This window comes from Drosophila ananassae, chromosome XR, assembly GCF_017639315.1.
Source record: "Drosophila ananassae strain 14024-0371.13 chromosome XR, ASM1763931v2, whole genome shotgun sequence".
Classification (NCBI taxonomy): Eukaryota; Metazoa; Arthropoda; class Insecta; order Diptera; family Drosophilidae; genus Drosophila; species Drosophila ananassae.
This window is the reverse complement of record NC_057932.1, coordinates 5600531-5613315: the sequence shown is the minus strand read 5'-3', so window position 1 is coordinate 5613315 and position 12785 is coordinate 5600531.

The window sequence follows — 12785 nt, the reverse complement described above, 5'->3', positions numbered from 1 at the left end:
TAAAAAATTACATACCATTTCATTGGAACACTCATCCAAACTTGAAACCTATTAATATTATACCTAATATTATATTTCTATGAACTATATTCTTCTATGATTTTTCCCCAAAAACTTTCCTTTGTAACATTTATTTTTTCTTATTGAAATCAGTAGATCATACTTAAATATTTTAATTTTTTTCGAAATAGTTTAGGTGAATTTATTACTGTTAGTTAAACAATATTTTTGTCAATAAAATTGGAACTTTTATTCTTATTGTTGGCACCTAGGGCCAAGACCTACTACCCTATATTCATACATAGTTATCTGATTTAATCAATATTCATCAGCATGTAGCAATAAAAATGAAACAATATCCAACCTAATAGCCCAGCACTAGTAGACGGCGCCAGAAGCAGGAATCAGCATTATCAGCGGGAAGAATGACCGACTGATCGAAGTAAGCAAAAAACAGATAGCTAAGCCGAAATGCATGTACAAGCAATGCATGAACAAGCAATCTGAGTCAGCAGACGCAGAATTGGGTGACACTGGCATTAACATTGGGTTTAGCACGTCCATAACATTGACCTTCCCTAGATTTAATTATGTATAATTTAGCATCTTATATAAGAATTGTTCTTCTGAAATAAAGAAAGTTCGTTACTCAGGGTCAAGGTACGGCACTTAAAACCAACCTACTTTGAGTAATTCTGTGTAAAACGGACCATAAGGAGGGCTCTCTTAAAACTATCAACTTCGAGAGGCTCCTGTGTAAACAGACCACTAGTAGAACTTTTGCCATCGAACCTACTTCAAGGCTCCAGTGTAAAACGGACCACAAGTAGAACCCGCGTTATCCAACCTACTACGAGTGTTGCTCCCGTGAAACGGACCACAAGTAGGATCGGCCGATACGGAATCAGCCAAGTCGCCGTACCATCTGTACTTGAGGAGAACCAACCCATAACTTCAAGTATCTCACATCAACTCCAGCCTGACCACAGCAAGCACCTGGTCAACCCGATCAATCCCGTGCAGAATCCAGGTACATTTAGTCAGAACTTTTATACCATTTAACCATTCCATTTAACCGCCATTTAACTCATCGAAAAAAAAAACAAAAAAAAAGATACATTGCATCCATGGGATCAGAATCAGACCCCGTAATCAAAATGCTCATTGATGAGCAAATTGAAAGCAACATAGCCATCCAAAGGCTAATACAAAACTTCACTAAGGACTCCGCAGAGCGAAAACTCAAGGAAGGATACTTCGAGGAGAGACTCAAACAGCTCACTCACTCATGGACCCAGTTTAAAAAAAATGATGCCAAGCTCCATGAGCTAGCACTAAGTCCGGAGAATGAGTATTTCACAAAGGGAAAATCGCTAGAAGAGCTTGTGAAACAATATGAATATTTTCGGATGGAATCCCATCAGTGTCAGGCCCGTCACAAAGGCCCCGGAAAACAGGCGAAAATCTCTAGCCAAAGGCACAATTATCACGAGGAAAAGAAGGAGAAGACCTTCGATTAACATCATTAAAACGAAGACATGAAGGACGATTAGACGATATGGAAGACTTTCTGTACAAGCGCACCGAAGGACGGGACACTTCCCACACACGTCAGACAACACAGAAAGGAGCTATGGAAGGAAATCGTCACGGGATACCATGATCTCATCGACCTGGAACCAGCCATAAAAATGATGGACACATCGATGATAGATTTCAGGTGGTACGAGCAGAATACTTTTCGTTTCTGAGCAAAGAATCGCAATCGACTTCAGCATCAACACAAAAACCCACGATCGCACCTCCGTTTGAAATACCACCAGTAGAAATTCCAAAGTTTGACGGAGACTACCGACATTGGCTACGACTCTACGAAAATTTTTACGGAAGATTTTGGAGAATCATGTAACAAGTGAAACAAAAAACCTAATCTCAAGGTCAATTGGCGGACAGACCAGTTACCAGGATGCCTGGCACTGACTAAATAATTGATACATAAATTAACGGCTGTTGAATAAATCCGAGATCCAAGATCTTTTTGGATACCCCAGAACAAATGGATCAGCGGACCAGCTTACATGCTTACATGATACCGTGCTCCGAACGGTCGCCACTTCCAACGCACTCAAAGTGTCAACACTACGGACGAACATTTATATTTTCCACAAGTCATGGCTGTTAAGAATTGTACAATCTATACCAAAACCTGTCAGGTTGACAACTGAACCAGCTGAAACTTTAACATGGAAAGGTTCAAGGTTTTAAACATGGAAACAGTTCCAGATATCCATGACTATTTGAAAATATGATATTAAAAACTCCTATTTAATTAAAAAAAAAATTATTAACTTATTATAATGTTCATTCGTCCGGAGCAACACACTACGTAGGTTAGGTATAAGTACCACGAGATGATACTATCGCAACTATCTTATTTCAGAAGAAAATTCTAATATAAAATGTTAAAGTATACAAATTATATGTTTTAATTCCCGATTTAAAATAAAAAAATAAAAAATAAAAATTAGGATTTTTATTTTATAAATTTTATTATTAAATTCAAGAATGAGTTATAAAGATATCCTATTGGATTGATCGTTGATTATAAACTGATTTTACAAATTCAATTTTCTTATAACTATAGCTTTTATCGGTGACAGCGACGCTGGCAGCATAGATGGACTTTGGTTGAATAGTTTTGATTGGTCAGAGCTTTATGCTGACATGTAGGTTCCCAGGATAGGCACTTGTTTATGAATTTGGAGCAAAAGGGGTTTGATGTTTACGTCTACTGTCGTCGATAAAGGCGTGTGAATGGTTTATGTCTATGTTTATGTCTGGATGCCAATGATAATGCTATGGGAAAGGGTTTGTGTCTAGCCTATTTGAATTATTCCCACAGTAGGCTCTGGAATGTTGTTTATATACGATTTGATAGGTATGGCAGGGTATACTGGTTTTATGGGGGATTCGTTATCTAGGGTATTTGCAGATACATTAAGTGTATCTGTGGATACACTACTCGCCCCTCCTTTAGAAATTTCAACATCCTTGTTGAATTCGACAACAATTTCTTTGTGGTTGGCTAAACGCTTATAAGTGAATATTATATAAATTGTTATGCTTACAACTATAAGTATTAGGCTTATAAATACAATCCATTTGTAGACAATATCTTGTTTTTGTTGTTTGATTAATGATTCTTTAAGTTTTAAAATTGGTGTTGGTTCATGTAGAGTTACACTGGTACTTGACAATATTATTTTATATTCATTTATATTCTTTGAAGTAGTGAATTTGATATTTCTTATTTCAAGTGTACATTGGCTTAATTGTATAATATTATTTCCTTCAATTGTTTTATTAAATAATTCACAATTTTGGTTAATTTGCGTTTTACTTAAATTATATGTTATTACAATATTTGGTTCAATGTATTTTATAAATTCTTTTTCTGAAATAAAAGTGTGTTGACAAATTGCTAATTGATTTGTAAGGATCTTTGAAATACATTGGTCAGTTACTAAATATTTTTGATCCATTACATCCACTAAAGGATTTGCAGAATTTTCCAAATAATAAACATTTTTATTATTATTCATAAAATATTCAAATTTATCATTTATGTCAATTTGGCGGCCTAAATTATCTGGATATTTAATTATTCTGTATTTTTGAGTTTCATTAAAAGATGTTGGTATATGGGCTAAAATAAAAGTATTTTTGGTTTGACTGCATATCCAAGCTGAAGTCTTTATTGATAATAATTTTTCTTCATTAATGTCATCTAACTCTTCATGTTTTAATATTTTAGGATTAAATATTCCAATTCTTGTTAACTGAATCCCCATTTGTAAATCTTCAATGTATTCTAGAAAAATGTGTAAAGAGTATCTAAAAAGGTGCAAGGCTTCATTTTCCTCTTCTTCCCGTATTAATTTATTTATGTCTTCTGTATGTTTATTTATTATACCAATGATTTCATTAAATTCTGAATTTTCTATCATATTTTCTTTTATATTATTTAATTTTACTTCTAATTCTTTTTTATCTTCTTCTGTTAGTGTACTAAACAAATATTTGTGAGCTGATCCTACAATATTTACTAATCCCCGTTTTTGTCTATTTGATGGGATAATCCCTTTTATTTCATGTTTTAATTGTTTAAGTGCTAATGCTATATCTGGAATTGTTTTATATAAATTTTCATATTTTATAAATTCTTGGTATGTATTTAATATTTTTGTTTGATTTATTTCTATCATGTGGTGTTCGTAATTAAGAGGTATTTTTATAGTTCCTGTATTCAATAGTAAATAGCCATTTTTTGAAGTAATTGGGACAATACTAATTTGTTGAGCCGTTATTAATGGTAACGTTGTCCATGGTACTATTATTATCACTTTCAATATCAGAGTCAGAATTTTCAACATTTCTGGAATAACGAGAAAAATTGCGTTTTTTAAGTTTTTTAAATTTACTTTTGTGTTTTATTACTTTGTGACCCCTATTTATTTCCTGCCAGTGTTTTTCATCTTTTTGTATAATTTTTCCTGTTTTCTTAAATGGATTAACAAGTTTCGGCTTACGTTTCATATCTTTTTCAACTTTTGCATAATTTAAATCTACCTCATACTCTTCCCGTTTTTCATTAATTTTATCAATTTTTGATTCTTTTATTTTTTGGACATTTTTATTAGGTTTCATACCGAAAATAAATATTTCAGCAGGTGTTCTACCTGTAGTGTCATGTGTTATTTCATGATTATAAACATATGTAGCTTTTTCGATATTCATGAGCTTGTCTTCAGCATCATTAAGTGTATTTATGATTCGTAATTTTTCATTAATTGTTTTGTGAACTCTTTCTATATCAGCTATACCATTCTTGCTACTAGTAATTTCGATCTCAATATTTTCTTTTTCTAACCAATTTTGTAATGATTTGCATACTAATCCGGGATCTTGATCCATTTTTATTATTTTTGGTTTACCTAACATATTAAATATTTTAAGTAATGCTTTTTTACATTCGATCCAATCTGTGGTATGAGTTTCTATAATTGAAACAAATTTTGAATAGATATCAATACAAGTTAAAAATTTTCTTTGATCAATAAAATAATAGTCAATTACATATTTTTCACGGATATTTTTACTTTCAGGGGTTTTTTCAAATGTTAATGCTACTTTTCTATGTTCTGCCTTGCATAAATTACAAATATCGCATTTATTAATTATATTTTGGATTAATTTTTGTGCATCTGGAAAATAGTATTTAGCTTTAAAATCTTCATATGTTTTTTTAATACCTTGATGAATAGTTTTCTCATGAATATTAATTACTTTCTCGTGAAAATCTGCGTAGGTAGATATATTAGGAAGTATTACTGATGTTTTCATTAATTTTGTTCCCAAATTTGGTTTAATTAATTCCATGAAAGCCCTTTGAAATATTGCGAAATCTTCGTCATTATTTATGTACATTACAAAATTGTGTCCACATACAAATTTAAGAATAATATCTTTTGCTGTACGTTCCGTCATGTTACTATATTTTATTGTATTAATTGTTTTATTAAAATACCGGACTAATTCATTACTATCTTCATTTCCCTTTTCAAATATTAATTGGTGACTGAAAACATTAATTGGACGCTCTGTAATCTGAATACAATTGCCATTATCTTCTTGGGCGCTATGTATAGTAGCTCCTGTGCTTTGTAAATCATCTTCGTTTTGAAATGTTTCTTCTAGTTGTTCATTATTTGATTCTTTTTTAGGTAGCCTAGATAAGGCGTCTGCTACATAATTTTCCTTTCCTTTAATGTAATTCATACCACAATCATATTGACTAAGATATATTTTCCATTTTTGTAATTTCATATTAGGTTCTTTAATATTGTGTAACCAAACTAGTGGTTTATGATCGGATGTAATTTTAAATTTTCTTCCAAATAGATAGGGTCGGAAGTACTTAGTTGCCCAGACTACGGCTAATAACTCTTTTTCGATAGTTGAATAATTTATTTCATGATCATTTAATGTTCTACTTGCATAGCAAACTGGTCTACCTTCTTGAGCTAGGACAGCTCCTAAAGCATAATTACTAGCATCAGCAGTTAATTCAAATGTTTTTTCAAAATCTGGATATCTAAGGATTGGATCATTTGTAATTAGTGTTTTTAATTTTTCAAATGCTTCAACGTAATTATTATCTTTGACATTTATTTTTGAACCCTTCTTAAGGCACTGGGTCATTGGTTTAGCAATTTTTGCAAATTCTCTAACAAACTTTCGGTAAAATCCACAAAGACCAATAAATGATTTAATTTGTTTAGGAGTACTTGGAATTTTAAAATCGTGAATAGCTTGAATTTTATTTGGGTTTGTTTTAATTCCTTCAGTAGTAATTATATGGCCTAAAAATTCTGTTTCTCTTTTCATGAATTCGCATTTATCTAATTGAAGTTTAAGATTGGATTTTCTTAATCGGACGAAGACTTTTTGAAGGGACTGAATATGTTCTTGTAAGGAGGTCGAAAATATAATAATATCATCTAAATATACTAGGCAATGAGTTCCTATTATATCGTGAAGAATATTATTCATACATCGCTGGAATGTAGCAGGAGCATTTTTTAGACCGAAAGGCATTCTAGTATATTCATAGTGTCCTTTCTTGGTGGAAAAGGCTGTTTTTTGAATTGATCTTGGGTCCATTTCAATTTGATGGAATCCCTTTGCCAGATCTAACGTTGTAAAATATTGACATTTTCCTAACTTATCTAGTATTTCATCCATATTGGGAATGGGGAATTTATCGTCAATAGTTATCTCGTTAAGTCCTCTGTAATCAATAGCCATACGAAATTTTGGAATGCCCGATGCATCCATTTTCTTGGGTACTATTACTATAGGACTACAATAAGGAGATTTAGATTTGCGGACAATACCTTGTTTAATCATATCTGCTATTTGGTTTTCTACTTCATTGTCATAAATATAGGGATAAGTATATGGTCTTCTATAAATGGGATCTTCATGTTTAGTTTTTATTTTATGTTTGATTTCATTTGTGAAGGTCAAATTGTCACCCTCATGATACTGAATATCAAAGAATTTGGACATTAGAGAATGTAGTGCCGATTTTTCCTCACTGTTGAGATGATCATCTCGAATATAACTAGTTTTTAATTCTGTTTCCAATGCGTAAATGTGTTCTTCATCCTCTAACATATTTGTATAATTTTTGTTATGTTCCTTTATTATATTGATCATTGGAAATTCGTAATTATTTAGTTTAACAGTATTCTTTCCAAAATCTATTTGGGCTGATGTAAGGTTTAAAATATTACGTCCTAAAAGAAAATCGTAATGATTGGAAAATTCTTTGACAAAAAATTTTTGTTTTGATTTAAATAATTTTGGAATTATAAATTCAATGGATTTATTCAAAGTGACTGAATTTCCTACTGTTTGAACTTTTATATTATTCTCTTTAATTGGATATTTTAAAAAATTTTCATTTATTAAACTTATACTGGAACCTGTGTCAATAAGGCAAATGCATGGTCTATTATCAATTTTTATTTTTATTGCTGTTGTGTTTCTTCCGAGGCTTGTGTCTGAAAATTTTCAACTATTTCCATTGGTTCTGGTCTATTCTGTTGGTCTGATTGTTTTTGAGGAACATTAACAGACCGATTATAATTTGGAGAGTTTTGACCTGAAGGATTTTGAGAGTATCTATAATTATTATTATAGTTTGAATTAAAATTTCTATTTGAATCAAAAGTATTTTGTCTTTGTTGATAATTATATGTCCCACGATTATTATAATTTTGACTCCTATTGTTTCCTACATTCTGATTGAAATTTTGGTTTCTGTCCCTTTGATTATTATTAGAATTATTAGTATTAGAAGTATTAGATGTGGAGACCATTGGTATATTATATCGATTTTCAACACTTCGGGAAAAATTATATATATCATCATCATCATAAAGACCTACAGCTTGAGCAGCTTGTTTTAATTTAGTTGGAGTTGATATATCGTATTTGCATATAGATATGTACACTCGTAATGGTAATTTTTCACGAATTACTTCTGCTATATGATCACCTAATATTCTTGAAAATATAACAGTGTTTGCTGCATTATTATCCAGACTTAACTTATTACAAATTTTACTTGTCTGTTTGTCTAAATCATCAATAAACTTACGTAAACTATTCTGATATTTAATTTTATGTAAATCCATGATCATGAGATGTGGGGGTTTTGATGAGTTGAATTCACTGATGAGTAAGGTTCTTAATTCATTCCAGTCCTGGGTTGAATTCCTAAGAAGAATTGTACGTGCAGGTCCAACGATGAGGTTTAGGATAGCTCCTTGAATGATTTCATTCTGAGTAGACGATGTTGTTTTGTATTGGGTAATCAAGTTATCAACACTTTTTATAAATAGTGCTAAATACATTGTATCACCATCAAATTTGTCAATTTGTTTTAGTTGCATGAAGAAATGATTCATATTGCTGTCAGACAGGATGTGCCTTGCTGCAGCTGATGTGGATGCTTGTTCAGATTGCATTTTAAAGTTTATTTATTTAATTTGGTATATATATGTTTTTTTATTTTTTAAATTGTCTTGATTATGTTAATAATTTTATTTTATTTGTTTATTTCAAATAGACATTAGAAATCCTCATTCGTGATTTGACTAATGCTGAGTTCCCTGGTATTAAAATTTTTTATGTAATGTTTGTTGCACTTCACACTAGAAATCCTCATTCGTGATTTCACTAATGTTTAGAAATGTTTATAGATTCGTTTTGCGGATACAATAAATTCGCGATGTATTTAGTTCGATACTTAAAACACGCGAGGATAATTGTATCCTACCGACTGCGCCAATTATATGTTTTAATTCCCGATTTAAAATAAAAAAATAAAAAAAAAAAATTAGGATTTTTATTTTATAAATTTTATTATTAAATTCAAGAATGAGTTATAAAGATATCCTATTGGATTGATCGTTGATTATAAACTGATTTTACAAATTCAATTTTCTTATAACTATAGCTTTTATCGGTGACAGCGACGCTGGCAGCATAGATGGACTTTGGTTGAATAGTTTTGATTGGTCAGAGCTTTATGCTGACATGTAGGTTCCCAGGATGGGCACTTGTTTATGAATTTGGAGCAAAAGGGGTTTGATGTTTACGTCTACTGTCGTCGATAAAGGCGTGTGAATGGTTTATGTCTATGTTTATGTCTGGATGCCAATGATAATGCTATGGGAAAGGGTTTGTGTCTAGCCTATTTGAATTATTCCCACAGTAGGCTCTGGAATGTTGTTTATATACGATTTGATAGGTATGGCAGGGTATACTGGTTTTATGGGGGATTCGTTATCTAGGGTATTTGCAGATACATTAAGTGTATCTGTGGATACACTACTTACATATGTTTAACATTGGGGAAGGTAAAGTGTGCAGTCAAGGTTTAGTTCAATGTCGCACACCTTTAGTTCAATGTCTGCTGACTCAGCTTGCTTGGTCGCGAGCTTCTTGAGCTTGTTGATGTCGCTAGCTCTTGCTTGCCCTGGTCTGTCGGTCATTCTTAGTGCTGACAGTGCTTTTGCTTCTAGCGTAAATCGGTGCCATCTCTAGCTGGGTCACTCGGTCGGAAATCAATTACTGCTTATTTATTTGGTGGTTTGGTGATAGGTTAGTAGGTCTTGGTATACGTTGCCAATGTACAATAAATTCAACAAAATTATTAAGAGCTTTTCCTTAAATCAAAAAAAAAAACATGTTATGATCTACTGATTTTAATTGGAAAAAATAGCTCTTCCATGGGAAAATGTTTGGGGAAAAATTATAGAAGCACAAAAATAAATTTATAACATCGGAGATTTCAACTTTGGAAGAGTATTCCAACGATATGATAGCTGTTAGAGGCCTTTTTTTAATTTAAGTTGGTATAATACATGGTGTATATGGTATATATACACGTCAAAAATTATGTTTACGAAAAACAATGATGGTTAGCGCAATAGACGGTCTACATATTACAATATATTGTAAAATTTTTTCAATTTCTTCTCTTAGGTGTACCGCGGAAGCTGTTGGTGATGAAACCTATTTTCGTCCTGGACTTTGGTTCAGTGGAGCTTAAAGGTTATGGAGCTCGTGAAATTTTGCGTGGAAGCAAAAAAAAATTGGAAATTGTCCGCCTGTGTAATTTAAAAAGCTAAATAACGTTTGGCCGGTTATCATATAGTCGGAAAAGTCGACTTTTGTCGTCCATTCATACATTAAATGTGTTATATTTTATTTTTCTGTTTTTGGAAGCCTTAGCGTCTAGCGCTTTATTGATCAACCAAAGAGACACTTATAGGCACTCATGATCACTTAGTTGTGCACTCATTAGAACGCTTCCTTAGCTGTGTCTAATATATATATTAAAATTTACCGATTTGTTTTGAGCTACTCCCGTGCGCATCCCGTAATCATTCTTAACCAAAAAAATAACACCTTATTGTGTTCGCCGAACCCAACCGATTAACAATATGAATATTTTATTCTGATTTTATTTCTGAGAAAAAAACCAAAGCATTTGACAAATCGCTTTAAAATCGTGAACATGTATTTTTTTGGCAACATTCGGCCTTAAAAGGTAGCTGGAGTGCTCAAAATTTTTTTATTTAACATAAATTTTGAAATTGAAAGTAAATACCTTACTTTAAATCACGATATTAATAAATAACTTTCCTGTCAAAGTTTTTTCGTAAAACTAATTTGATCGAATAACCCTTTTATGTTTATTTTGTGAAAGTCTATATTATGCTTAGTTAAATTTTTAGTTATGTTCCAAGAAAATCCAGAATTCAGTATGTGTGTTCGTCTTGCTTTTAAGTTTAATGGTTTAAAATTAGGTTCAGAAACTTGCAGATTTGTGTTTACCAGTAAAAATATCAAAGCAATTAAAGGTGAGTCTTTGCCTATTGTGTTGTTATGTGTGCTTCGTGTTCGTCTTTCATAGGTTGTGATCTTGTAAAACTATTAATTAATAAATTCCTATTTAAATTTTGTTTATTTTCCCTTTGGATGCACCTACCAAAACTCAAATGGATAGATTTTAGTTTAAGAAAGAGACAGCTAAGGTATTGAGAACAGAAAACAGAATATTTTGACGTAAAAATTATACTATTAAAGCCAAAACAAGAAAGGAAAGCTAACTTCGGGCGGAGCTGAAGTTGATATACCCTTGCAGTTCAGTCGCAGTCCGCTAGGTGGCGCCACGCATTTTATATTATTAGATATATAGCGGATCGTATATAGTCGGCCGATCCTTATGAAATTTGGCATATTGAATTATTTTGCCCAAAGAGAAATCTGTACCAAGTCCCATCTTTCTAACTTAATAAACACCAAAGTTATGCCAATTCCGATCGTTCTATGACAGCTATAGGATATAGTCGGCCGTTCCCTATGAAATTTTGTACATAAGATATTTTGGTCAAATATAACATGTGTGGAAAGTCCCAACTCTCTAACTTAAAAAACACCAAAGTTATGGCATTTCCGATCAATCAGTTATATGGCAGCTATAGGATATAGTCGACCGATCCCGGCCGTTCCGACTTATATACTGCCTGCAAAGGAAAGAAGGGTGTGTGCAAAGTTTCAACTCGATAGCTCTAAAACTGAGAGACTAGTTTGCGTAGAAACCGACAGACAGACGGACAGACAGACAGACGGACAGACGGACAGACGGACAGACAGACAGACGGACAGAAGGACAAGCTCATATCGACTCAGGAGGTGATCCTGATCAAGAATATATATACTTTATAGGGTCGGAGATGTCTCCTTCACTGCGTTGCACACTTTTGACCAAAATTATAATACCCTCTGCAAGGGTATAAAAATGAAGCGTCAAAAAATTTTTATTACGCATAGCTTGCATCTTACTATGGTAGGTGGAAAGGAGTGCAACGCAATCACTGAAAAATCCTCGGCAACGTTCTATATATGTGGAGCAAAGCCAACAAAAATGAAAAATGTACTTTACGAACAATTTCACAATTTTGTATCGATTGTTCTTCTGGGATTATTATATTCTATTATAATCGTTCGATATGTCAAATTTTTTGTTTTTATAATTTTAGCCGCTCTTCCATACAAGCGGATCCACTGTGCAACGGTGACTTTCGCTCTCATAAAACTTGAAAGAAAGCGAAAAATTTGAGAGAGAAACTTAACTTAGGCGTAAATTTAGTTTAAACCCAGGAAAAAAATAAATCATCCTAAAATGGACCAGACCAAAAACCCTCTATGAAAATTCATTCACAGTTCTGGACAATGGCGACAAAGGGGAGCATAATAAAGTACAATCTAAAAGCAGCAAAGGGCTCTGTTAAGTTACAAACACCTGAAGAACATTTTCAAGCAAGGAACATCTGAAAGCTGTCGAGTTAAGCCGGAAAGTTTGGCCAGAAATAATTTATTGATTTTGTTCTCTTCTTTTATCTTTATGTCTCTATTCGCGGCGCCCGCTGTCGAACAATTGATCAGCCACCTGTATCTACCGTCATGCGCTATTGTTGTCTCGTTCTTCCGCGGTATCTCTCGGTCGCTTCGCAGCGTTCAGCCGCGCTCCCGCGTCTCTTACTTTCCAATTCGGCCTTCTACCCTACGCAGATCCCATATGATCACATATCATTTATATATATACAAACCAAATCAAGTCATAAAAATAAATTGTTTTCATA